Raw genomic sequence first — 27,069 nt, forward strand, 5'->3', positions numbered from 1 at the left:
ACTATTTATAGGTTGTTATTGTGCCAGTGCGTTAATAAACAACAGAAACAGTATTATCTTCTTGTTAGGTGCGTTTTTCTGTCACCATTCTGGTCGTTAAGTACACATTTTACAACCGGAAGGATGCATCTTGCTGCGTGAAGGCAACTCACTCATTTCGACCAGCCGTTCAAGTTCTCTACCAATGGACTCTCGTAACGTGTGCGGTATGTAATTGTCATTATCATTATAACATGCAACACTGCATGCAGTACTTTTAGCGTTTTAGAGACTCTGAGCCAAATACAGTAAGCAGTACTGCTAATCCATCGCCCACCAATCTCATGATTGACTGTCGGGAACATCATCATGACGGTAATTTTTGATATACATGTTTGGCCGATTGTATTTTAGCCGAATTTATGCGTTCCATTGGCACAAAAAAGATGTATTATCGGCGAATTTATGTGTCCTTGTGACGGAAAATTAAGAACGGGCACGCATGCATGCCTGACTAGTACATCTCAGGCATTGTTTTTCGAGAACTATTTTTGAATCTTTCCTCATTAAAGGCCAAACCCACTACGTTGATAAATCGAATCGAAGCACAGTACATATTAGGCTGTAAATGATCATTTGTTAGACCTAAACTGCAAAAGCTAACAGTTGGATTACATAATTGTAAAAGAAGTTACAAAAAGTAAGGAATTTTGTCTGCTGAAAACGTTCATACAGCGCACCTATGGCGGGGTCAAGAGGTCATCGTGTAGGCTTGTCCTATCCTCTTTTGCCCTGAGACGGTCCTACAGGCAAGACTGCCATTTCGGCAGCTGGACCTCTAACCACTGATGGGCTACATACACTGAATTCAGCCCTCCTCAAAATGAAATAGCAAGACCAATGTATTTTTAGCAAATGCTCGAGTCGAAACCCCAAAAAACGATGGTCGTTTGTGCTGACGGTTTCAAGGAAATGTCTCCTTCTTTAGAGAACCGATTTGTAATATAAAACTGTCGTTCTTGATTGTGGGAATTTCCAGATGCTCGGGGCAGAGTATGCCATTACTTCAATTCATAGAAAAGGTGGTATAAATCGCAATAGTGCCTATAAAGAAAATACCTCGCTTCCAATCAAAGTTATTTTTATCATATTTCACAATGAGTGGGTTATGACGTACATTGGATAGTATAAAAAAAACTATTTACCCACCTTTTAGAGGCATACAATAAACAAAGTCGATTTATGTGGACAGATATGACTTCAACTCGGCACACATACTTCAGCTCATTTACAAATCTGTGAGACGTAGTTCTCATCTACGTAATGTAAAAAAGGAGTGTTTGAACAATATACCTATATTATCGGAAACCCGAATTTGTGAGATTTGATGAAGTCCAAGATAAACTTTTCGCTGTTCTGCTCAACCTATAAGAATTTAAAGTGTATATCACATCTATTTTGTATGTCTCAATTTAATCGAATTGCATAAAATAATATTCACTTTTTCAAAAAATCTATAACGTTGTAGTGGCAATTATATCTATAGTAGTGTATTTCACTGTTTAAGTTGTGAAAAGTTCATCATGTCAGGAAACGTCTGAGTTCATATTCGCCGCGTATTGGTCATGTGGCATGACGTAAGACGTGGCTAACCTTTGAGAGCAATCATCCTAGAGCAATATTCAATGCATTCGATACCAAATATTAGAAAATCTCAGTTAGTTCACTATGATGAAAGATTGCGATGGTTTTAGTCTACATCTGTGCCGTCAATTTGGTGTGGCCCTAGAAATATCTCCAGGAGATCATGGCAGAGTTATGTGTTGAGTAAGCTAATTAGTTTGATAATACCAGCCAGTGCGGACGCACATTTTCCGTTGTTGCTAAGCATGCTTATGCCAAATTCCATCGTCGCCAAGGGGTCCTGGCGTGCTCTTCAGAGCAACATCAGACTCTCTGGGCGACGGTTCAAGTAGGTGGAGCTCTCCAAATTTTCGTTCTATTTTACTCAGTAAGTTTGAGATCGAGTATTTTATGGGACGTAATTGACTGGTTATTCTCACAATATCGTCGACTACATTTTTGGAAAATTAGAACTCTTTCATCGTCAAAATATTTTTCCCTCCTGAAATGGTTCAGAAAAATATTACAAGCTGTGCTATCAAACTATGCAACGGGTTTTATGTGAAACAAAGTTTAGTAGACGAGCGACTGCGATCGCTGTGTAACACGTCTAGAGTGTGTGCCTGAATAAAAATCGGAATTACAATGGACAATTTTATTGGCTTCTGCAATTGCTTACCCCTATGCGGTGACCTTTGTATCCATCAATGAAAACGTGCGTAATACACCTGTCGGCCCTCATAGGCTCTTTTCAAAATGGCTGACAAAGGAAGAAGCGATCGCGAACTCAAGCTTCGCTTTACGATCTTGGGTTTTTAAAGCGCACTATGGAACAAGAGTAGGATAATTAATTACGTGGGTTTAAAATGTTTTCGAAGACAATGGCCTGATTTTCGCTTACGTAAAAACTTCTCGATTCATTACAGTTTGAATTTTAGTTGGCCGACGTGCCTTGCTCTGTTTTAGTGTAATGTGGAGGTATGATATGTACTGATTTTCGGTCTATCCACGTCAAAAAGAATTCGCCCTGAGTGGTTTAAAATACGAGCACACATTCGAACGTCAGGTCAAACGATCGTCAGGTTAAATCCATTATGTGAGTTTCTGAACGTACAAATTTTCATATCCCATATCAAGGGTCTTACTTTGCTTCTATTTAGAAATATGGTCAACATAATCATTTTTAGCTCACGTGTTCACACGTGGGCTAATGTCATAGCGATGTCTGTCTGTCCGTGTGTGTTGTGTGTTGTGTGTGTGTGTATGTATGTGTCTGTTTGTCTGTTTACACGATAACTCAAAAATGCCTGAACAGATTCAAATCAGATTTGGTAGACAGGTACCATATGCTACTTGCAAGAACTGATTAGATTTTGGTTATTGTAGCTTGCATATTAATGAAGTTATGCAATATCATTTTTTTTCCGTACACTGGTTTCCCTATGCAGACGGTAATGACAGTGGAGACATATATCAAGAAATACGACACAGAATTTCATGAAACTTTTCACAGATGACTATCTCAGATTATTACGATGATACTGTGAGTGTCATGTCAATTATCTGCTCATTTGCATATTCAATGAACTTTTGTTATTTGTGACATAACTCTGAAATTCCTGCACCAAACTTGATGATACGTGCAACAAATATTGATCTGATATATATATAATTATACTAAGAAGTTGGGCAGTGTCAAGTTAATAAATAGCTCATTTGCATATTTATAAAGTTTTATAATTAGTCATATAACTCTGATATAACTGCACCAAATTTGATGAATTCTGCTGCAGATACTGATCTGACTGATATCTAACGGCGGTGTAAAGCATTTTGTAATGTGAAGTTAATTAAGTGTTCCTTTGCATATTTAATGAACTTTGTAATTAGGTATATAACTCTGAAATTACGGCACCCAAGTACGTGAATTCGGGTACACATATTGATTTGATAAATATCTAACTGTTCTGATAAGCATTTGGCAGTGTCAAGTTAACAAGTAGCTCATTTGCATATTTTATGAAGTTTTGTAATTAGTCATATAACTCCGAAATAACTGCACCAAATATGATTAAATCTGCTGCAGATACTGATCTGACAGATATCTAATTGTGGTGTAAAGCATTTAGTTATGTGGAGTTAATTAAGGGTTCATTTGCATATTTAATGAACTTTGTAATTAGTGATATTACTCCAAAATTACAGCATTACATTTGATGAAATTTGATACAGATATTGATCTGATAAATATTTAATTGTACTGAGAAGCATTGGGTGTGTCAAGTTTATAATTAGCTCATTTACATATTAAATAAAATTTTGTAATTAGTGATTTAACTCTGAGAGTACTGTGCGAAAGTTGATGAAACCTGCTACATATAATGATATAACAGATATCTGATTGTTCTTATTACACGCCTCACACGGATGTCGATTATATTGGTATGAATTGGGTTTATTGACATGAATATTGAAAAACATAATACAATAAATCCTCGTCAGAGATAGTTACTCTGGCAGTAGACCGTATACACGTCTAGTCTTATCAGAAGTCTGTCTTCCACTCCGCGTCGTGTGCTCAATTGAACTGCTGTCAGAATATACAATGTCTGTCTTTGTTCTTGTGTTTTGGTTAGTGATTATCCTGAGGTCTGCAAATGTTGCATAACATCTCCTTGCTCGTTGTTTTGTCACTTTATATGACACAGGTCAAAGGTAGAATTGTTTTCACAACTTCATAACAGTCAAAAAGTATGCAGTAATTCATGTCATATTGTATTATTTCATGCGTCCGGTAGTATCTGATAAATGTCAATATATGTGGAGTCATCAGCAGTCAATTTCAATGCTTGATAACTAAGTTTGTAATTTTGTCAAACTCAAAGTCATTCCTTCCATTCAGGGGTCACATTAGTAGGTCAAGTTGTTCTGTTGAGTAAATGCCAAAATTTTCTATTCTGTGTACTGGATATCCAACATTCGGTGAAGCGTACTACTATTGTATTGTATTTTATTTATTTCTATTAATGAATCTGTTGTAAAACACGTGAGCACATTCAGTTCATATCTGTTAACCGTTGTGCATCAATGACTAATCAATTTTACCTTCCTATTATAGTATTAAGGTTCTCCATTTACCTATTTTCATGCAAAACGTCAGGGTTCCTATTGAAAGAAAAACATAGTACAATAATGAAAGTCTATCATTTTCTGTGTTTAAAATATCACAGTGTTACATCCAGGATGGCATGAACAGGGTGGATTTTCCCCTTTACCAGAAAATTCAGGGAAGATTTCATCAGTTCATGTGTCGTACTTGTGTCGCAAAGTCTGTGTCTCTAACTGGCCTTATCTTACCGTGCATCAAGGTTCTTACTTTACAGAGCCAATTTTCTAATTCTTTATTCATAGTATATTCAATATACCAATTTTTTATCATTATTATTTGTAAATTAACATATTTAATCTCCCAGAAAAAATGCTTTTCTGATATGAACACAAAAAAACACAAAAAAATGATGTGAACACAATTTATCCTGGAACACTGCTGACAATACTTATGAAAATACTATAATTTCAAGTGACTGTGAGCTGTGAAAAGTGAATTTTTTAGCCCATTTTCCAGGGCTTCCGGTTTTTGGCCGGGGGGTGACACCGCCCTCCCGGACCCTCCCCCACCCGACAACCGCTTCGTGGCTACGCAGCTGCAAGCCGCCTACTTTTTTTCTTTTAGCCCCTATTTCAAAACTTCATGAAACCCCTGCGTTATAGTCTATCGTCAATAACGATCTTCTTTGCATTCTTGGGTACGATTTCCGACGGATTCCGCGCTTTCGACATGACACGAGCACTTTTTACAATGGCAGTGGATTGGAATGACACACTTGACACAGGCTTTGTGAAAGTGAAGCAATTGATTCTTCTCTGAGTGTCTACAATGTGACGTAGTATCATGAAAAAATAACAAAGTATCCTTTCTATGGCCTGTATCAGTAGCCATAACAATGGCTATTTATTTTAGCCTCACCTGTACACATTAGAGGACATGATAGTGTAGAGAGCAACGCTGTCTACTAAGTAGGCTGAAGTTCATTTCAAGTATAGGGAGTCTATTGGGAGTTCATATATGCATTAAGTTTGTGAAATGAAATCCTATCAGAGACAAATGGGAACATGCTGATATTAAGTAGGAAGATTCCGCAGAACAGCTGATATGGAAGGACGTTTAGAGACAGAAAAAATCCTTTGTTTTATACAACAATATCTGCTGTTAACATATGTTAAATATCATGCATCTATATCCATTGAAGAGACATTTTTCAAAAAGTGCCACTCTTTATAAAGTACAATCATTAACGTGACCTAACAATTGACTGAGGACTTGATGAATAATCGTCGACAAGTAATTTTAAAACACTTGTTTAATAAATGATAATTGCCGGTTTTTAATACACATGTATATTGATATGTGATGTCAACTTATCCTTTCAGATCAACACTACATTAACTGACGGACAGTGAGCGTGATGCGTGACAAGACTGAAACATTTAAATTCATTTTGATTTGTCAAACAATGATTTATTGCCATTAAAGACATTAATGATTATTACAATCTAGATTTGCTGCAATTTTATGATTCAGGGTTGGCACCCTCTTCAGTTCGTATGCTTGGGTATACAAGAAACAGCATCCTCCGCTCAAATAATGCTCTAAAATGTCCTCTTCAAATGTCAATCATGATGATGGGATTAGCCAATTTATCGGCGATAAATCAAAACGTTGGTTGTCGGCCATATTGGCTCCGAAAAGCTGAGGGACTTTGAATAAAATCAATCGACGTTTGTGGTGAGGTGAAATTGAAGCAATGTACTCTGGTAGGCTCATATGTTGATCGGCAGGGTGGGGATGTCAGCGCGATGGCCTTGGCCAGCTGTAGGCTAGTCTCGCATGACAGACATCGAACCTGCTTGCGGCGCGAGCGGCGAAGTTGCGAGGTGCGAGTAACCGCAGGTTACGAGGTCTGGCTGGAACCAACGTGCTATATATACTGTCCAATAGAATGCTTCGAAAATAATATAGCTGAAAGAGTACATTTATTGCTTATTCATCGATGTAGGCGGAGCGTCTAAAACCTGCCTTTTGAACTCGACTGAATGATTATGTCATTCATCCAGAAATGTAAGTAGTAAACTGCCCTACGTTGACCTCAGACAGTAATACGACATCATGATATCACGGTTACTCTATCCCCAGCAACCGTGATGAAATAAAAACAATGTGCAAAAATGTTCAATTCCATGAAAGAAAGTGGTGATTGACAGCCTGAAATCGAAGCAGGAGGTAGCTATGACAGATTATCTGGAAGGAAACGACGTTTCCGTTAATTTGCCGACAGGATGTGGCAAATCTCTCGTTTTAAGGGAGCCTTTACAGGTTGGGGTGGGCCGGGGGAATTGGGGGAGGGTCATTTTTTAGAAAGCTGTTCAAGGGGTAGGGTAACTTTTTATAAACCTATCTTGCGAGAGAGTCACTTTTGACAGAAGCTGATTTTATTGCCAAACCTTTGATTGTCCGTTTGGTATTTCCTAAATAGGAAATCAGCAATGAAATACGCCAACTCTTTCAAATACGTACAATTTATCCACAAGTTTCACAAGCAAAGAAGATGCAGTGGTATCCTACATTAAACACCTTGAACGAACAAAAACATGCAACAAGTAGAAAAGTGTATATCAATTATCATATTACCATTGATTACTACTCTCTCCATTAACAGTGTGCCTAATCTGCAGAAGCTCAACAGATAATCTTACGCCATGAAGCGCTGAGATGAATCCACCAGACTAAATATTTATCGCTCCTATTTCAATATATCGGTTACATTCTTTCTTTTGAAAACAGATTGGCATGCCATTCCAATACCAATGCATTTTACCACTAATTCTTTGATTCCTGTAAATGTCGACGGTTTTCTGTAATGTGGCAATATAACGGCATTAAATAAACTAAACTGCCTACTCACCTACGTGACATCGACGATCCACTCTCTTAGAGAGTGATGTATTCAGTAATCATGACTTCTCACTTTTTGCAATCAAGTAAGTTGTGTGTGTGTGTGAGAGAGAGAGAGAGAGAGAGAGAGAGAGAGAGAGAGAGAGAGAGAGAGAGAGAGAGAGAGTTATGGAGACAGTTAATGATTTCGTTCAAGAATAATTTGGGATCGCCTGATTTTGTTTCACATAGGAATGGTCCGATACGCTGTAAAACAATGAAAGAGAGAGTTTGTTGGACACTCATGATATTCTTCATAAAGTTGTCAGCTGCAAAATACTATTACTGTCCAACACTAAGTGGTAAGTAAATCCTAATACTAGAATCCACAGTCGTTATATGGCTGTCGATGCTACTAATCCAAAATATTCACATTCCTTGAATGGTTTTGCAATAAATAAATTTCTTATGTCTGTTCCAGCCATAAGTGGGTGAGGGCTTTTTTACATTGACTCATTTATACTCGATTATTTTGACGGATACAAAAGGATGATTTTGCTTGTAAAGGTGTTTCTTGTTTTATGCAATATTTGTATGATGTTCACCATAACAAATGCTCCTAATGATTACAGTTTACAATTACCACGGCAAGTATCTCGCCATTGGACAACCTAATCACAGTATTTACGTCACTGAAGATTATCCTCTTCTGCTGAACAGCAGTATACTGGTAGAAGAAATAGATTCATCATCACTTTGTGTGAAGAGAACTACCCTAGGTATGTATTTTTAACCATTGTCACTAATAATTTATGTATTGGAAGTACTAAAGTAATCTTAATGAGTCCTACCAAGGTCAAGGCTAATGCAAGACTGCAAGATTGTAGCTTTAGGATAAATTGTATTCAATTTCCCATGTGCAATGCCTAGTAATGGATAAAGGATCGTGACATTTACTCGACCTGCAATTATTTCATTGAAGAAATATAATTCCATTAAGAGCCATGTTTTCCCCATTCTTTCTTTCTCTTTGTGTTCATTATTTTCTTCACATGTTGCTTGTATATTTTGCATTCTTCAGTCCTTTACGAAATACGATTGATGGTAATGCAAAGTATTATCTTTAACTACATTGACTGAAAATGAATTCAGCCCCTTTCTCTCTTTCTCTTTATCTCCCTGTTTCTCTGTCTGTCTGTCTGTCTGTCTGTCCCCCTCTTTCTCTGTCTGCCTGCCTACCTGACTGCCTCTCTCTCTCTCTCTCTCTCTCTCTCTCTCTCTCTCTCTCTCTCTCTCTCCTGACTGAAACTAATTGCAGTGACTGAAGAAACTGTGACACTGGGATGTATCAATAATACAACGGACAGTAGAAAGAGCCATCAACTTATAAAAATTCTTGGATACTACATGATACTACTTACTGGTAACTACCATGTCAGTGAACAATACACATGGTGGATCAAAGGAAGTGCAGTTGCAGATTCTGTCATTGAAAAATTATGTAAGTATGTTATTTGCGTTGCTTCATGAAGTTTTCCCTAAGAATGAACTACATCACTTATTCGTTCTCAAATAGAATATATTGATTATATATTATATATACATGGATATGTATATGTATGTATGTATGTAATAATATGTATATATATATATATATTATAATTATACACACACACACACACACACACACAACACATATATATATATATATATATATATATATATATATATATATATATATATATATAAACAGATTACTTCAAGTACAAAGTAATGAAATCTATTACTTAAGTTTCATGCATCCTGCAATCCTAAGATAGAAGTGAAAGGATTACTAGCTCGACACTCTTACATATATGATTGGGACGAACCATTCTATTTGTAGGTGGTGTTAAAATTCGATAAATAATATTTGTTTTTGTGGCGACATTTTGAAACCAACTCAGAGCGTTTGTTTAATAGTGTAGATTTGTCAGCATTGATAATGTGCAGCTTTTCTGATATACAAAGATTACATCGCTTGTTCATGTTAGAGTAGCCAAATGCTTTATCAATGATTGACCATGAAATGTCAAAGACTTGGCCCTTATTTCTTAAGTTCCATACAAATTTTGACAACTCGGTGTCGTTTTTGTATCTCTCGTTACGGGACGATTTCATGTGATTAGTGTAGCCCGTCTTGAAGGTGTTACCAGTGAAGACGATATAAACCATTTCTCCATTGCCCTCTGTTGATACTTTGGCCATGTATACCACGCCTTTGACTTGACAGTTACCCTTCAAGGGGCATGCCGACTTAACCCTGCAATTACAATCAGCTGGTTGGTCCTTATGCTGTTCTCCGGAGATTACCCTCTTATTATGCGATTTGATTATACTAGCCATATTCTTCAAACAGCTATAACTCACTTTAATTGTGTTTTCTGTTGAAGATCTTGTGAAGTTTAGACCCCTTTGGAAAATATTTGTCAACAAGTTGGAGAAATTTCCTGCCGATGTTAGTTTCCTCATTCTTGCTAAAAGGGGGTTGAACCACGTGATATGACGCTTCCTGTTATTGCTTCTCCTCGCTGATTGGTGGCAAAGTGAAAAACCCAGGCCTAGTCGGGCCTAGCCGGGCCTAGTCGGGCCCTCTAGGTTGGCGATCTAAAATTTAAAGCGAATTCATGTGTGCTCGTGTTCCCTCGCTAGTAGATCGCCCGGATACACGGTTACACAAGTAAACATATCGATACGCCTATCTGAACGTATCCCATATGCTTTTAGGCATGTCTGAGTTTACAGTTGTACTGTCTAAAAATGGGCGGAGAATGGCAGGGAAAGACACTAACGCAACATGTGCGGCTAATTCTCAGAAATATCTTTTTTATTTGACAGAAAACTAGTTTGTATGCGTAAATACTTCCATGTTCGGCACACAACACGATATGAAGACGGTAACAAGTGGAACGGCCCCACGCTAGTACGTACGTTAGAGAAAACGGTCCCGGGACATAGAGCATGTCGAGCACACGTGAATCGTCTCGCGATGCGAAGTCTGCATGTAGCCTACCCGGAAGAGAATTACCGTAATAACCGTATCAATTTGATCACCCTTGTACGACCACCCAATGTTTTTCTCAAAACACAATTTTATTTTGCTTCCATCCGGCGGAAAGTGTGACTTTCTCAATCCCTATTAATTCGACTGAATGACATAGCTTTCAAAAAATTCCTTCAGTTGGTGAATGAACGACATTTCAAGACATCGAAAACAACGTAAACAGCGTTACGAATAAGCTTATAGACTCTTTCTGTGTGTGAATCAATATTCCTTCCTTATTGGACAGATATTATGTTCTAAACCACATGTTGCTTGTTCCTAAAACGCGTAGACAGATGTGCCCCGTGCACTAAAAGGACAAGTTTGCGAAACGCTAAAAAAATTGCTGAAGAAAAATCGGTATGTTACATGTCGGCAAGTACTGCCGACGCCACCCCGTGCGTTCTTACCGACTGGGAACAGACTAATATTTTCAAACGCAAATGGGGACAGTGTCAAGGAAAGACGACGACTTATTTTTTCAAGCTGAAGAAAATGCTCTTTCTGGTTGTGTTAATGAATCAATCGAATATTTTTGTTCCCAATTTAATAAATCATAGACAATCTCGATTCTCGGTTTATGGCAATTTTTGTCGACCGATAAGTCTTTTCATCTTCAATATTCCATTATAATTTCACCTACGGTATATAATATCCTAACCTCCTGTGACTGGTTCCTTCTAAACGTTAACTTGCCTTGTGCACGAAAGGAGATGCTGTATCTTATGCGAAACAATGAAAAAATAGCTGAAGAAATAACCATGTATCAGTCAGTTCGGCAGGCGAAACCCGGAGGCCAATCATACCAATTGCGGACAGAGTAGATGGATACGCAAGTGGGGTATTATTAAAGGAAAGGCGGTGACTTATTTTCAAGCTGAATAAAATGCTCTCTCTGGTTGTGTAAGTCTGTCGATCGAAATACAGTTCCCAGTTGATTAATCGTGGAAGTCTCGTTCTCCTCCTTTATAGTTCGATATTTACTGACTCGTTCCTTCTCATTTTTTTCAATCGATGAAAGCATTTTCGTCTTCCATATTCAATCTTACTTTGAACAATGTTATATTCTGACCTTACTGCCATTAATTTTGACCAACATACAAAGACGTGGCCTATGCACCTAGCTGACAAGATGTTTTGCGAATCGTGAAGAAATATTTGAGCATGGCCATATATGCGAGGGGCCCGGGAGACATCGATGTCACTGTCTTTCCGGACTACTGTTTACATGTAGCTTAGGGGATGTAAAAGGAGATGATCAGTTAGTTGAATAAAACAAAACTTTTTGGACATCATATTTTTATGTCAATTTTGTCAATGTCGGACTTTTGATTTGATTGAGAAACCGGAATCACCAACAGAGATGTTTACATTACTGTGGTTTTACGACTATCCGGACACCAAACTTGCTAATTACCCAGCAACTTCGCTGATGATATTGAGACTTTGATCGGTAATTACCGAAGCACTTGGGTAATTCACCTCAAACTTGATACTTGATCTGGCTGCATGAGTGCTCCATGGGGTACACAATGTGTATACAAAGTCACTGATAAGTATCATACTAGTGCCATAAACTAATTTGTGACGGGTTCGCATTCCACTGAACAGCATTCCTCAGTAAAACCAACATATGTACATGTGTGCTATTCATCCATGTTACATGTAAAACTCAACTACGGAGAGGTTAGGATAGTCGTTAGAGTTTGTTAAATCACTTTCCAGAGCAGAAAAAACTATTACTAATGTTAAAACAAGGGGACATTGGAATTCCTGCTACAGTATTGTGAGGAAAATCCTACATTATCCAGTTATTTACAATCCTATGACCCTCCGTCTCTGTCACCTATAGTCCCACTCCGCGCATTCGCCATTGGTTTTCCTCCTATAAAACCTGCAGTTTCATTCATTTGAAGCAATTATCCTTTCATCGTGAAGAGTTTTTACCAGTGCTTATTACAACTTTCACTGCCAGTTGTTGTTTTCATAAGATGCAGACCAATTTGATACTGAGTACACTGAGTTGCTTTTACGTGCAGGCAATGCAGATGCCACTTCACAGTTCACACTGTGCTGTTGATTGGCAAAGTACAAGACGTCATTGTTTCACTTTTTTATTTATTTCAAGATATGATTTGTGTGAAAATTTTACCAAATGTCACTGATGAGATTGTGTTTACAATTTCATTTGATGCAGGGATATGAAATACTGTGTCAGTTTAGCTCGGGATCATTGCTGAATTTTGCTGCCTTTTGGCAATGGTTGTCTATCAGCATAAATGTGATCGAGGAATGCCCATTCATGGAGATAGAGAGATTGAAAATCTTTTCTGTATTCTAGCTTCCTTTACAATTTCTTCATGTGTAAGTCGATTAGGAAAGTGATTGAAAGTTTGAGTGGTGTTCAATAATTGTGCCTAAATCAGCACGAATGGAGCGGAAAAAGTATTTAAGTAGGCACTGCATGAAAACGCAACAATACAGATAAATTCACGTTAATGAGTTGCCTGTATTATAGAATAATACACGTGAATTCACATGAATCCACATGAATACAGGCTTGCTGAATACAAGAAATGGATTATTGACTGTATTCATCTGTACATGCACTATTCAGCTAAAATACAGGCAAAAATCCATGGTAATACAGTAAGTATTATAGGGTTTTCATGCAGTGGGACTGTTCAATCAGACATGATGTCCATTTAAGTTACAGAAATATTTTTGGTGCAGTGGGCAGGTTTACTGCATTGCAAGTTGTATTTGTCCTGTGCCATTTTCATCACTTTGTTCAGCAATTTTTTGTATGGTTACACTGTTGATAGAAATAGAAAAGCCTTTGACCTAGTTCACCATGATACTTTACTTAAGAAACTCAGACTTTATGGTTGTTCAGAGCAGACAATGGGCTTTTTCACTTCATACCTCGCAAACAGAACTCAGTCGGTGTCCTTTAATGCAACCCTGAGTGATTCTCTTCCTGTCAGTACAGGTGTACCGCAGGGATCTATTTTAGGGCCCCTGTTGTTCCTACTTTTTATAAATGACCTCCCTCTGGCTTCTGAAAATTCTGATATGTATAGGTATTCTGATGACACAGCAGCTCAGGTGATCAGTCCCAAAATTAACGAAATTGAAACAAAGCTGAGCAGAGATATGAATCTGATCACACGCTGGTGCGATCAAAATAGCATGTGTGTTAATTCACAGAAAACTAAGGTTATTGTCATTGGTACAACGCAGAAAAAAGCCAGAACGAAAAATCACATCAATGTTATGTGTGGCAATGATCAGCTCGATTGTGTAACCCATGAAAAATTGTTGGGTGTAACCATTGACGACACCCTAAATTGGGAAAAGCAAGTAAATTCAGTTTGTAGTAAGGTAGCCTTTAAATTGCTGCATCTAAAACGTATTCGTCCCTTTTTAACTCAGAGAGCTAAGATGATATTTTACAATTGTTTTATATTACCCCATTTTGACTATTGTTCTAACATATGGGGTCATTGTTCCAACAAACTTTTACTTCGTGTTGAAAGACTACAGAAAGCTGTAGCCAGAGTACTTTTAGACTCAGATTTTAGCACTCCTAGTCGTAATTTATTCGACGTTTTAAACTGGTTACCATTTAGAGAAAGGATTGCTTTTAATGAATCAGTCTTGATGTACAAAGTCCAAAATAATTTGGCTCCTAATTATTTGAATGTTTTTAGAAGTGTCCAGAACGTCCACAGTCGTAGTACAAGATCTGTAGACAGAAATGAATTATATATTCCAAGACACAGAACTCAAATTTTAAGAGGAGTTTTACGTATAGCGGTGTCAAAATATGGAATAGTTTACCAGCAGATGTCAAATTTTGCTCTACTCTTCACTCTTTTAAAACGAATGTAAGTCTCATCTTTTGGGCAAAATGTAATTTTTAAGCCATTTTTGGCGTTTTTTATATTTTGTTGTCTGTTTCTTGCTGTCTTAATGTTTTGTTTGTTTCTCTGTTCCGTTTTTTATATTCTTTAATGTACATATTGTATATTTCTTGCATCTCGACACTGTGTGAGAAGAGCCTTCGGCTCAACAGTCTATCGAGTTTAAATAAAGTCTAATACTAATACTAATAATAATAATAATAATAATACTTTGAGTGCAAACTCATGTCTCAAATTGGTTTATGCTATCACTGTATGCACTGAGATGTCGGCGTCTGTGTTTACACTTTGCCGCCCATGGAGTTACTGCAGCCAGATCAAGTATCAAGTTTGAGGTGAATTACCAAAGTGCTTTGGTAATTACTGATCAAAGTCTCAATATCATCAGCGAAGTTGCTGGGTAATTAGCAAGTTTGGTGTCCGGATAAGCCGTAAAACCACAGTAAACACGGACGCACAATTCGGAATAGTTGTTGTGCCGCTACTGTCGATCTCAGTCGTTATGTCTCTCCCATAAAAGTTCGAAGCTACTACATTTGTCGTTTCGATGCACAGCGGTACACAGATGACCAGATATTGTATGTTCTTAAAACTAGTCTGAGCAATTTTACGACTGTCTTTGTCATCGTGTCTCCCCGTGAATGTCCTTGAATATAAGGCTGTGACCATTGTTTTACTGTATCCGTTAGAGTGTAAACCTGCTCGTCCCAAGCAGAGGACTTTTTAAAATATTATGCTGTACATCCTCGTACACTGTGTGCATAAGCCCGTAGACCTAGTTTAATTCTATTACGGAAGGTAAGTAACTTTAAGAATAAAGGGTCGTTACAGTTGCTAAAATCGCGAGAAAAACAGAACGTTTTTTCCAGTAGCTTTATAGTTCTGTGCTTTCCGTCCCCGTCACTAGAATAGAATAGTCCCATTCCCGAGCGCTATTGTCCACGATGTGCTGTTGATATTTATATTCTTTCGTTGACAATGTGCAATTTCATTCGTTTGAAGCAATTATCCTTTCGTTTGACTGCACTGGGACTCTTCTGGAAATGTGTTTTGGATAAAAACAACTCTACAATGAAAGACATAAACTTCAACGGTGATAGGCATACAATATCGGTTCGATGTGCGAAGGTATACAGATTACAAGTTATTTTAGAAGTTCTCAAAACTAGTAAAAACAATTCTGCGCGCCACTCATTGATAGTGTCTCCTTGTGTGAACGTCCTTGAATCCGTGGCCGCGACCATTGTTTTTGATGTGTTCGACGGTTGATGATTGGTAGATTAATATATCCAAATTTGAAGACTGAACACTATTACGTGATCGATTGTTGGCATGGTTAGGTAACAGACGGTGTTGAGGGGAGACGGCGAAAGTCCACGGGCCAAGGGAGCTCGAGCAGGAGCAGTACATCGCATGATTTCTTACAATGAATGAACCATAGCTTGTTTTCCATAGCTACTACGTGAAATCCGGCCTCACCGATGTCCCTGTCCTGATTCGGAGAGCAACTTTCAAACTGCGTGTTGAGGTTCAGATGTCCGATTTTTTCATATTCAAAAGGCTTATTGATTTCCAGAGAACGCCTTTCTTGATTTTACATGCAGCTGTAATTATCAGATGAGAGCAATTGAAAATTCAAAGCCAAATAGCCAGCGGGAAAAAAATCGACGACTCGGTCTCACCAGCGCTCGCAATGAAAAAAATTGCAAAGTCTCTGAAGTCGGTATCATTGCTCAGCCATGTTTATTGTTGGTATGGCCAGTTTAAAAGTCATGGACTTTCTCCACAGTAAAATTCATATAAGTGCCATACCACGAAGTTCCCTGTGCATTTCAATATGTCTTTTTGGAAGCAAAAGCGTCAGAGACATCACCAGTTGCGAACTTTACCGGTTTTTTTCTATACGAAAGATGCAATATATTATCAGCGTTGTTCACGTTGTGTTTTGAGTCTGATATCGAATATAACAGGAAAAAACTAACGATTAGAGTGACAACAGAGACCATGCCCGATACCGGAAATTGACATCAACTATTGCATTGAGCAGTGACCTGAAACTTCAAACTGATATTTAAATGTCGACAAAATAAAACATCGAAATGCCAGGAGAGAGAGAGAGAGAGAGAGAGAGAGAGAGAGAGAGAGAGAGAGAGAGAGAGAGAGAGGAGAGAGAGAGAGAGAGAGAGAGAGAGGGTTGGTTTACGCTGTCGCGAACTGATTATAGTCCTTCGGATATGACTTCAGTATAGACGCTACACAGACATCGAAAATGTACATCAACTTTCCAGAAATTATAATAAGAGTAGAACAAATCCAAAAGTATTGGTTGAAGTAAATCTTCAGATGTTGGTTTCCCAACTTTGCGAAGTCAGACCAAATGGCCGTCAGAGACTTCTCTTAAAAACATTATCTGCAACATCACATTTCTTATGATCGGTGATGTCAATTTTTATAATTTTAACAATATTTTAATGCATTAACGCTCTTAGATTATTTAATCTGCCTCACGGAGTTGCAATATATTTCAAGGGCCGGCACACGATGTCATATTCGACGATTTCAAATCGTAACTATTTTTTCTGGTCGAATTGATAGGGTTTCTACGGTAATCAATCCCGCGCTCGCAGAGGCATGGCAGGCTGTGATCGATGCAAATTACAAGTGGCTACACGAATTTCAATAAGCCAAATAATAGCAAATAGCAAAATCGAACCTGCACAAACTATATTCTGTGTTCGGTGGCAAAAAAGTAATCATCAATCGAGGGTACGCAAACCCGGGTACGCAAAATGCTTGCGACAGGGCCAGCTGAGGCACAATGTAGCTTTGTGAAACTCAGTACAGTCTCTGCGGGAATTTCCAACGTGTTTGAATTCGCGCTAAATTTTAGATCGCCAACCTAGGCCCGACTAGGCCTAGGTTTTTCACTTTGCCCTGATTGGTTGGTCTTGGTGAATTTAATTTGCTCGGTGTACCCGCTTGCCTTTAGCACCGTATGGTATTGACCTTTATATTTATCAAAGATGCCCTTATCACTAGATATTGTTGAGATGCGTTTGTTTATTGCGTCAGGTATGCAATTAATAATGGTTGACGGGTGATTAGACTGCTTATGGTCATACATTGTTTGGTCGTTTGGTTTACGATACGGGTAGAAACATCCAAAAAGTTTGTAATCTTCTGGTTTGTCTCGATCGTGATTTTCAGGCCAATGTTACGAAATATCTTTGTGATTTCCTTTTTGATCTTATCCGCCTTGCTGGCCGTACACATTTAATCTGAACGATGGCAAGTTCTACCCGTATCGTAACCAAACGACCAAACAATGTATCTCCATAAGCAGTCTAATCACCCGCCAACCACTATTAATCGCATACCTGACGCAATAAACAAACGCATCTCACAATATCTAGTGATATGGGCATCTTTGATAAATATAAAGGTCAATACAATACGGCGCTAAAGGCAAGCGGTTACACCGAGCAAATTGGATTCACCAAGACCAACCAATCAGCGAGGAGAAGCAATAACAGGAAGCGTCATATCACGTGGTTCAACCCCTTTCAGCAAGAACGTGGAAACTAACATCGGCAGGAAATTTCTCCAACTTGTTGACAAATATTTTCCAAAGGGTCTAAACTTCACAAGATCTTCAACAGAAACACTATTAAAGTGAGTTATAGCTGTTTGAAGAATATGGCAAGTATAATCAAATCGCATAATAATAGGGTAATCTCAGGAGAACAGCGTAAGGACCAACCAGCTGATTGTAATTGTAGGGTTAAGTCGGCAGGCCCCTTGAAGGGTATTGTCAAGTCAAAGGCGTAGTATACATGGCCAAAATATCAACAGAGGGCAATGGAGAGAGGGTTTATATCGTTCTAACTGGTAACACCTTCAAGACGGGCTACACTAATCACATGAAATCGTTCCGTAACGAGAGGTACAAAAACGACACCGAGTTGTCAAAATTTGTATGGAACTTAAGAAATAAGGGCCAAGTCTTTGACATTTCATGGTCAATCATTGATAAAGCATTGAGCTACTCTAACATGAACAAGCGATGTAATCTTTGTATATCAGAAAAGCTGCAAATTATCAATGCTGACAAATCTACATTATTAAACAAACGCTCTGAGTTGGTTGCAAAATGTCGCCACGAAAACAAATATTATTTATCAAATTTTAAAACCACCTAGAAATAGAATGGTTCGTCCCAATCATTTATGTAAGAGTGTCGAGCTAGCAATCCATTCACTCTATCTGAGAATTGCAGAGATGCATGAAACTTGAGTAATAAATTTCATTACTTTGTTCTATAATCTGTTTATTTATAACGCTCTGCTATGGCATTGAGCACTATAATTTCCCTGAAAGGACAGCTGTATACTTCGATATATATATAATATATATATATATATATATATATATATATATATACATATATATATATATATATGTATATATATATTATATATATATATATATATATATATATGTATAATAAACAGAATACTTCAAGTACAAGTAATGAAATCTATTACTTAAGTTTCATGCATCTTGCAATCCTCAGATAAATTCTGCAATCCTCAGACAGAAGTTACTTCTATCTGAGAATTGCAAGATGCATTAAACTTAAGTAATAGATTTCATTAATTTGTACTTGAAGTATTCTCTTTATTTTTAACACTCTGCTTTTGCATTGAGCACTGTGATTTCCCACGAGGACATCTGTGTACTTCGATATATATATATATATATATATATATATATATATATATATATATATATATATATATATATATATATATATATATATATATATATATATACAATAAATATGAGAACACATCAAGTATGTTTGGTACCTATTACTCGAGTTTCACGCATACACGCGATCGTCAGATAGGTAGATTTTATAAAATCTACCTATCTGACGATCGCGTGTATGCGTGAAACTCGAGTAATAGGTACCAAACATACTTGATGTGTTCTCATATTTATTGTAATATTGCTCTGCATCCCTATGTGTGTGTGTGTGTGTGTGTGTGTGTGTGTGTGTGTGTGTGTGTGTGTGTGTGTGTGTAGGTGTAGGTGTGTTTGTGTGTGTGTGTGTGTGCGTATATAGTGACGTTATTAGACGTTGTTAGCCGAACATAGACTGCAAATGTACAGAGACCATCGTACATGTTCTTAGTGTATTTATACTTCCGTGTTTCATGAACAAAAGATGTCAGCATACAGCTTGTTTGAAAAGAGACAAACATCTACGTTATGTCTAATAAGGAATAATTGATTCATTCGTTGCTCAAAAATACAGTTTTGAATAACGTCAGCAAAACTTATGGCTAACTCTACTGTCTTACTTTGCACCCCTAGCTTCACAATGGAAGATTTCGATCCGGCGACCTACAGTGGTGATACATCAGTTCAAACCACATGCCAAAGATGTGGCTATTAAGTTTGTAGATTCAAAGACAGATATTGCTATTAAGTTTGAAAATTCATCAGCAAACAATGGCATTAAGTTTAGAATTCATCAGCAGACATTGCAATAGCTTGGCTGAATGACGGGACAGCGTATAAATGTTACCTTTTCAATGCTTCCTTTCAAGACGTTTTATTTCTAACTGCCAATGCTAGCTATCTGTCACTCAAAATAAGCAGTGAATTCAAAATGTTTGGCAACTATAGAATACAAGTGACATACAACAAGGACTTCGTCTCAAGTCACCCTATTGAGGTGGTGCAATATTTTGAAGGTAAGGAACCGGGGGTGTCTAGGTTTACATCAAGACATATGTACACAGTATATTCACATGGTATGTCATCTGTACACACCTATTTATTCAAGCCATACATATGTTTTATTATGAACACAATTTTACAATAAGAATATGTTCAAGTGAATACAATTTTGTATTCCGCATTAGACTTGGTTTGGTCTTACAGAGTCTTCAACAGACATGTTTTACGATATGTGAAAATCGAAATATTTTTAAGAGTATGAGCGTGTTTTACAAGACAAAACTTTTGTATATAAGAAACTTGAAATGTGACTGTACGTGTAATTTGTGTCAGTGCTATGTCTTCAAAAATAAATCATGATATTCTCTCTTGCACACGAGTAAATCATGATGTCATTATTATTGATTACTAGTTTTTTTTTATTTTACTTCTCAACGCAAATCAACCTTCAGCTTCTACAGATCACAAAGCCAAAACATCTACTGTCATCGTCATCATTGTCCTAGTACTAGGGGTCATTATTATCAGTCTGACTATTGCTGCAGTACTACGGGGTTGTAAAGGACTGCCAAAATATTGTAACAATTCAAGGGTAAGTAGAGGCCTTACAGTTTTGTTTTTCAGTTAAGAGCTTATTACTCATCAAACCGATGCTGTTTAATATTAAGCTGGGCAACCTTGTAGTTTCTACTGTCTCAAATCAATTAATTTTGTGACTCAACGTTTTACGTGTACTAGCAGACAAAGGAATGGACAGTCCATTGATACTATCATTTAACATTCAATCGCATGAACGGTATTTTGAATTGCCGTTAATGCTAATAATACCAACATGAGATAATATAAAAAATTAGGGGTTTAATGCATAACAATGGAAACCATCTTTTCCATCCTTTTTTATTTGTGTGAACGGATGATTCAAGAATAGTAAGGTACTAAAGAGGGCGTACTGGCCATATAAGACAATGTATTTGTTATTGTTTGTTCTTGTTTAAGGGGATTTTTAAGAGATATCTAAATAATTTACCGGTGCAATAAATGTAACCGTCATTTACTATTGATGCTTAGGATAACGCTGATCCAGAACATGAAGATCATCAAAGCACTGTTGAAGGAAACAACGCAATGGAGATGTTACACCAATTAGGCTTCATTTAAGAACAAAAGTTATCATAAATGTTTCTTTTCTGTCAAAATATACGGTCGTTGTCTACTTTCAAGTTAATAATTACAATATCATCGGATTTGTAATTCCGATCAGAGTATTGATTGTGAATATATGAGGAATTTGTTGAGTCTATGCTTTCTATATTTTTAAATTGTTCATGCTCTATTTCACTTTAGAATATAACGAAATTGCACCCCGGCTAAATAATAGCAACATGATCATATAGTTGAATCAAGTCAGTGTAAGGTTTTAGCGTACAGAGTTGCTTTTAGAGACCCAACAAAGATTATGAGACCTCAAAGTTGATAGACTGAGAGAGAAGCACAAACGAGTAACGTTCTTTTGTAGTCCTATCAACAGAACTTGCTTATGTTGATTGTTTTACTTCTATTAGTGAGTCTGTTGGTACGAAGGGCCAGTGAGCAGTAGCTTTGGACAATTTGTTTGGTTGCAGTATAATTGATGGAATTTCCGATGAATCTGTGATAAAATTATATACATAGTGACATATTTGCAAAATGCTGCTATTTGTGCTTGGCATCGATTGACTACCTCGATAATTTAGGTGAATTGCAGTGCTAAAGATAAATGAGTGGTGCTTTATTTAAGTAATTGCTTAGGGAGTAAGGGTTCCAAATCTCACGCGAAATTTGTACTGATATAAATAAGAAGGTCAAAATACTTCCGATTTAAAGAGAAACCTTCATATTTTTGAAATATCCGTTAGTTAACTCGCTAGTACTGTCTTTTCCCAGTCTTGTTCTGTATCCACGTATAACGTCATCATTTGAGTAAAGAAGCTGCTATCAGAGAAAGTATCTACGCATACAGAACACGCACAAATGTCTGTTGTATTCAGCCAGCACTGCCGTATCTACCACATTTAGAGCAGCTTTCGACCGTTTGTGCTTTCATTACTTCACACGTCATCAAGGTGGCTCAGATTCAGTCTCTTCATTGACACCTTTGCCAATGAAAACTATTCAAGTAATTAAGAGTCATATGCCATCATGGACGCCAAGGTCTGGTATCCCCGGCGCATTCCAACCAGCTTCGACTAGTTTGGCATTTTTGGTTCATTAGTCATCAACCAAATGACGGCTGTTATATACTCTTTTTAGCTTTTTATCACTGCATTAGGTACCCGGTCATGTCTACGGCACTCAACCCTGTTGTCTGAACCCCATCCGAAATGCATTGTTCAAATAAAGGTGTTCACTCTTGGTTTGGCCACGTACAAATACTTGGAAAGCAATCACAGCAGACGTTTGTTGTCTACGGTTACGTAGAACTCGTTGGGTAGAACTACACCACCAAAATAATCTAGTCAATCACTAGTTTTATTAATAATCTTATAAATTAGGGCTTACCTTCTGGAAAATCCGTGATCGTATTCCATGCGGTTGGCAAAGCAATCGTCAGTGAAATGTTTGTAGCAAAGTACGCTCGTGGCTACAGGAGTAAAATTAACCCGCTTTGCTTTCACAAACTTGGTCCATTTTCTGGCCAGATCTTCATCCTTCGGCCATTGAAACAATTTGATACTGAATGAGAACAATGCATAGCTACACAACGCTTAGGCATTGTTACAACTTTTTACAATGGATTTGGAGAATGCATTAGCACACAAAAGCGATGACGTGAATAGCGCTGGCGGTCAATGTCCTCCAACTGACGTCATATCCGACATTCGCCGAAGATAACGAAGATTAGTATCTTTGTTGCCAAGGGAATCGCTAGGGCCTTTATTCGGAACTAGGAGTGCAGTTTTGAAAAATTCCAATGCAGGTCATTTGTGGGTATTTTAATCGTCAAAATAAAGTAGCAATAACAATTTCAGTTTTACTCTTTACTAGACATTTAATCCCAATCGTTATGGGAAGGCACCTTTGAATGCATCCATATGTAGTTAATGTCACATATATAGAAGCTAGGTCAAATACTGAAAGGACACGTCCTATTAATCTATTCATAAAAAACAGTAAGTGGTGTTTTAATTTATTTTAGGCTCGAAGAGTGTCTTTTTATCAGCCATATTTTCTGTACAGACTCTTAAAGTTGTTAACAAAGGGATCAGTCAATTATCGTGTCACAAAAATGTTCAAGACCCCAATCGACTTTCCAAGACACTGTAAATAATTGACAATACGTTTACCATAGAAATGTAAACAGCAAACATTTCAGCATTTGTACCAGGTAACTAAAAATTGAAAAGTTATTGAAATGTGCTGTCATGTAATTCATTTAACAACACTAATTAGAATTAAAGCTGCAAGCAGCGTTGGCGGGGCCCAAGCGGATAACATGGTTGAAAGATCTTGCACTAATGATATTATGTGCAAAATTCGATCTTGCAAAAGTATGATTTTGAACATCATCTCATAGTTACTGTATGTGTCAGTGGGAATTGCATGTTTTACGTAAAATCCAATATGGCGGCCAAACCATGTGACCGATCGAAATGTCTTTCCCAAACTTGAAAGAGATCATACTTAAAAATGTACGAGTAAAATTTCAGTTCAATCGGTGTGTCGGTTCTAGAGAAGAAGATTTTTATAGATTAAATGTGATTTTCTCAAAATGCAAGATGGCGGCCAAACAATGTGACCAATCCAAATGTCTTTTGCAAACTTGAAAGAGATCACTCTAAGGATGACATGAGTAAAATTTCAGCTCAATCGGTGTTTTAGTTCTGCAGAAGAGGATTTTTGAAGATTAAATTGGTATTTTTTCAAAAACCCAATATGGCGGCCAGATCACGTGACCGATCCAAATGTGTTTTGCAAACTTCAAAGGGATCACTCTAAGGATGACATGAGTAAAATTTCAGCTCAATCGGTGTGTTAGTTCTGGACAAGAAGATTTTTAAAGATTAAATAACGATTTTCGCAATAATCCAATATGGCGGCCAGACCACGTGACCGATCAAAACGCCTTTCGCAAACTTAAAAGAGATCACACTTAAGATGTTACATGTCAAATTTCAGTTTAATCGGGGTGTTGGTTCTGGAGGGGAAGATTTTTGAAGATTAAATCACGATTTTCTCAAAATCCAATATGGCGGCCAAACCACGTGACCGATCAAAACGCCTTTCGCAAACTTGAAAGAGATCACACTTAAGATGTTACATGTCAAATTTCAGTTGAATCGGTGTTTTGGTTCTGGAGAAGAAGATTTTTAAAGATTAAATGGGTATTTTTCAAAAATCCAATATGGCGGCCAAGGTCACGTGACCGCATGCGATTTTATTGGCAAATTCTGAAGACCTTAGGCCATGCTTGCTATACAAAAAATTTCAAATCGACTAGACCCCTGGGTCTTCTGGAGAAGCCATTTTTAGGTTTTTGGAAAATCCAATATGGCCGCCAGGTCACGTGACCAATCGAAATTTGTATACCCAGGTGCACGAGATCTCATAGGTACCTATTAGCCCTGCAAGTTTCAGAAGTTTGCGGTAAGCGGTGGTTGAGTTCTAGGTCGACAAAAAAAGAGCGGAAGAAGAAGAAGAAGTAGAAGATTAAAGCTGCAAGCAGCGTTGGCGGGGCCCAAGCGGTGAACATGGTTGAAAAATCTTGCAATAATGATATTATGTGCAAAATTCGAGCTTGAAAAAGTAGGATTTTGAACATCATCTAATAGTTACTGTACGTTTCACTTGGAATTTAATATTTTACGGAAAATCCAATATGGCGGCCAAACTACGAGACCGATCAAAACCTATTTCACAAACTTGAAACATCACTTTAAAGATGGTATATGCAAAATTTCAGTCAATTCGATGTTTGTTCGGGAGAAGAAGATTTTTAAAGATTAAATCACGATTTTCAAAAAATCCAATATGGCGGCCAAACCATGTGACCGATCAAAAAGCCTTTCGCAAACTTGAAAGAGATCACACTAAAGATGTTACATGTCAAATTTCAATCGAATCTGTGTATTGGTTCTGGAGTAGAAGATTTTTAAAGATTAAATCACGATTTTCGCAAAATCCAATATGGCGGCCAAACCATGTGACCGATCCAAACGCCTCTCGCAAACTCGAAAGAGATTACACTTAAGATGTTACATGTCAAATTTCAGTCGAATCGGTGTGTTGGTTCTGGAGAAGAAGATTTTCAACTATTAAATCAGATTTTTCGCAAAATCCATATGGCGGCCAGACCAAGTGACTGATCAAAACGCCTTTCGCAAACTTGAAAGAGATCACACTTGAGATGTTATATGTCAAATTTCAGTCGAATCAGTGTGTTGGTTCTGGAGAAGAAGATTTTTAAAGATTAAATCACGATTTTCGCAAAAATCCAATATGGCGTCCAGACCACGTGACCGATTAAAAACGCCTTTCACAAACTTGAAAGAGATCACACTTAAGATGCTACATGTCAAATTTCAGTTGAATCGGTGTGTTTGTTCTGGAGAAGAAGATTTTTGAAGATTAAATCACGATTTTTGCAAAATCCAATATGGCGGCCAAACCACGCGACCGATCAAAACGCCTTTCGCAAACTTGAAAGAGATCACACTTAAGATGTTACATGTGAAATTTCAGTCAAATCAGTGTTTTGGTTCTGGAGAAGAAGATTTTTAAAGAATAAATCACGATTTTTGCAAAATCCAATATGGCGGCCAAGGTCACGTGACCGCATGCGATTTTATTAGCAAATTCTAAAGACCTTAGGCCATGCTTGCTATACAAAAAATTTCAAATCTACTAGACCCCTGGGTCTTCTGGAGAAGCCATTTTTAGGTTTTTGGAAAATCCAATATGGCCGCCAGGTCACGTGACCAATCGAAATTTGTATACCCAGGTGCACGAGATCTCATAAGTACCTATTAGCCCTGCAAGTTTCAGAAGTTTGCGGTAAGCGGTGTTTGAGTTCTAGGTCGACAAAAAAAGAGCGGAAGGAGAAGAAGAAGAATTAAAGCTGCAAGCAGCGTTGGCGGGGCCCAAGCGGTTAACATGGTTGAAAAATCTTGCACTAATGATATTATGTGCAAAATTCAAGCTTCAAAAAGTAGGATTTTGAACATCATCGAATAGTTACTGTATGTTTCACTTGAATTTAATATTTTACGGAAATCAATATGGCAGCCAAACCACGTGACTGATCAAAACACATTTTGCAAACTTGAAACACATCACACTTAAGATGGTATATGCAAAATTTTAGTCAAATCGGTGTTTATTAAGGAGAAGAAGATTTTAAAGATTAAATCACAATTTTCGAAAAATCCAATATGGCGGCCAAACCACGAGACCAATCAAAACGACTTTCGCAAACTTGAAAGAGATCACACTTAAGATGTTACATGTCAAATTTCAGTCGAATCGGTGTGTTGGTTATTGAGAAGAAGATTTTTAGAGATTAAATCACAATTTTCTCAAAATCCAATATGGCGGCCAGACCACGTGACCGATCTAAACGCCTTTCGCAAATTTGAAAGAGATCACACTTAAGATATTACATGTCAAATTTCAGTCGAATCTGTTTGTTGGTTCTGGAGAAGAAGATTTTTAAAGATTAAATCACGATTTTCGCAAAAATCCAA

At 37.4% G+C, this 27,069-nt stretch overlaps 1 long non-coding RNA gene across 1 annotated transcript; it reads left to right on the forward strand.

The window, feature by feature from the left end:
* The first annotated feature begins 33 nt into the window (after positions 1–33).
* On the forward strand, positions 34–20,944 carry LOC139128556 (uncharacterized). The gene is made up of 6 exons (XR_011551336.1): positions 34–206; positions 7,847–7,956; positions 8,227–8,373; positions 8,913–9,095; positions 19,982–20,364; positions 20,803–20,944. It is a non-coding gene; the product is annotated as an uncharacterized lncRNA (long non-coding RNA).
* Positions 20,945–27,069: the final 6,125 nt, after the last annotated feature.

Source organism: Ptychodera flava, unplaced genomic scaffold, assembly GCF_041260155.1.
Source record: "Ptychodera flava strain L36383 unplaced genomic scaffold, AS_Pfla_20210202 Scaffold_59__1_contigs__length_806204_pilon, whole genome shotgun sequence".
Taxonomy (NCBI): Eukaryota; Metazoa; Hemichordata; class Enteropneusta; family Ptychoderidae; genus Ptychodera; species Ptychodera flava.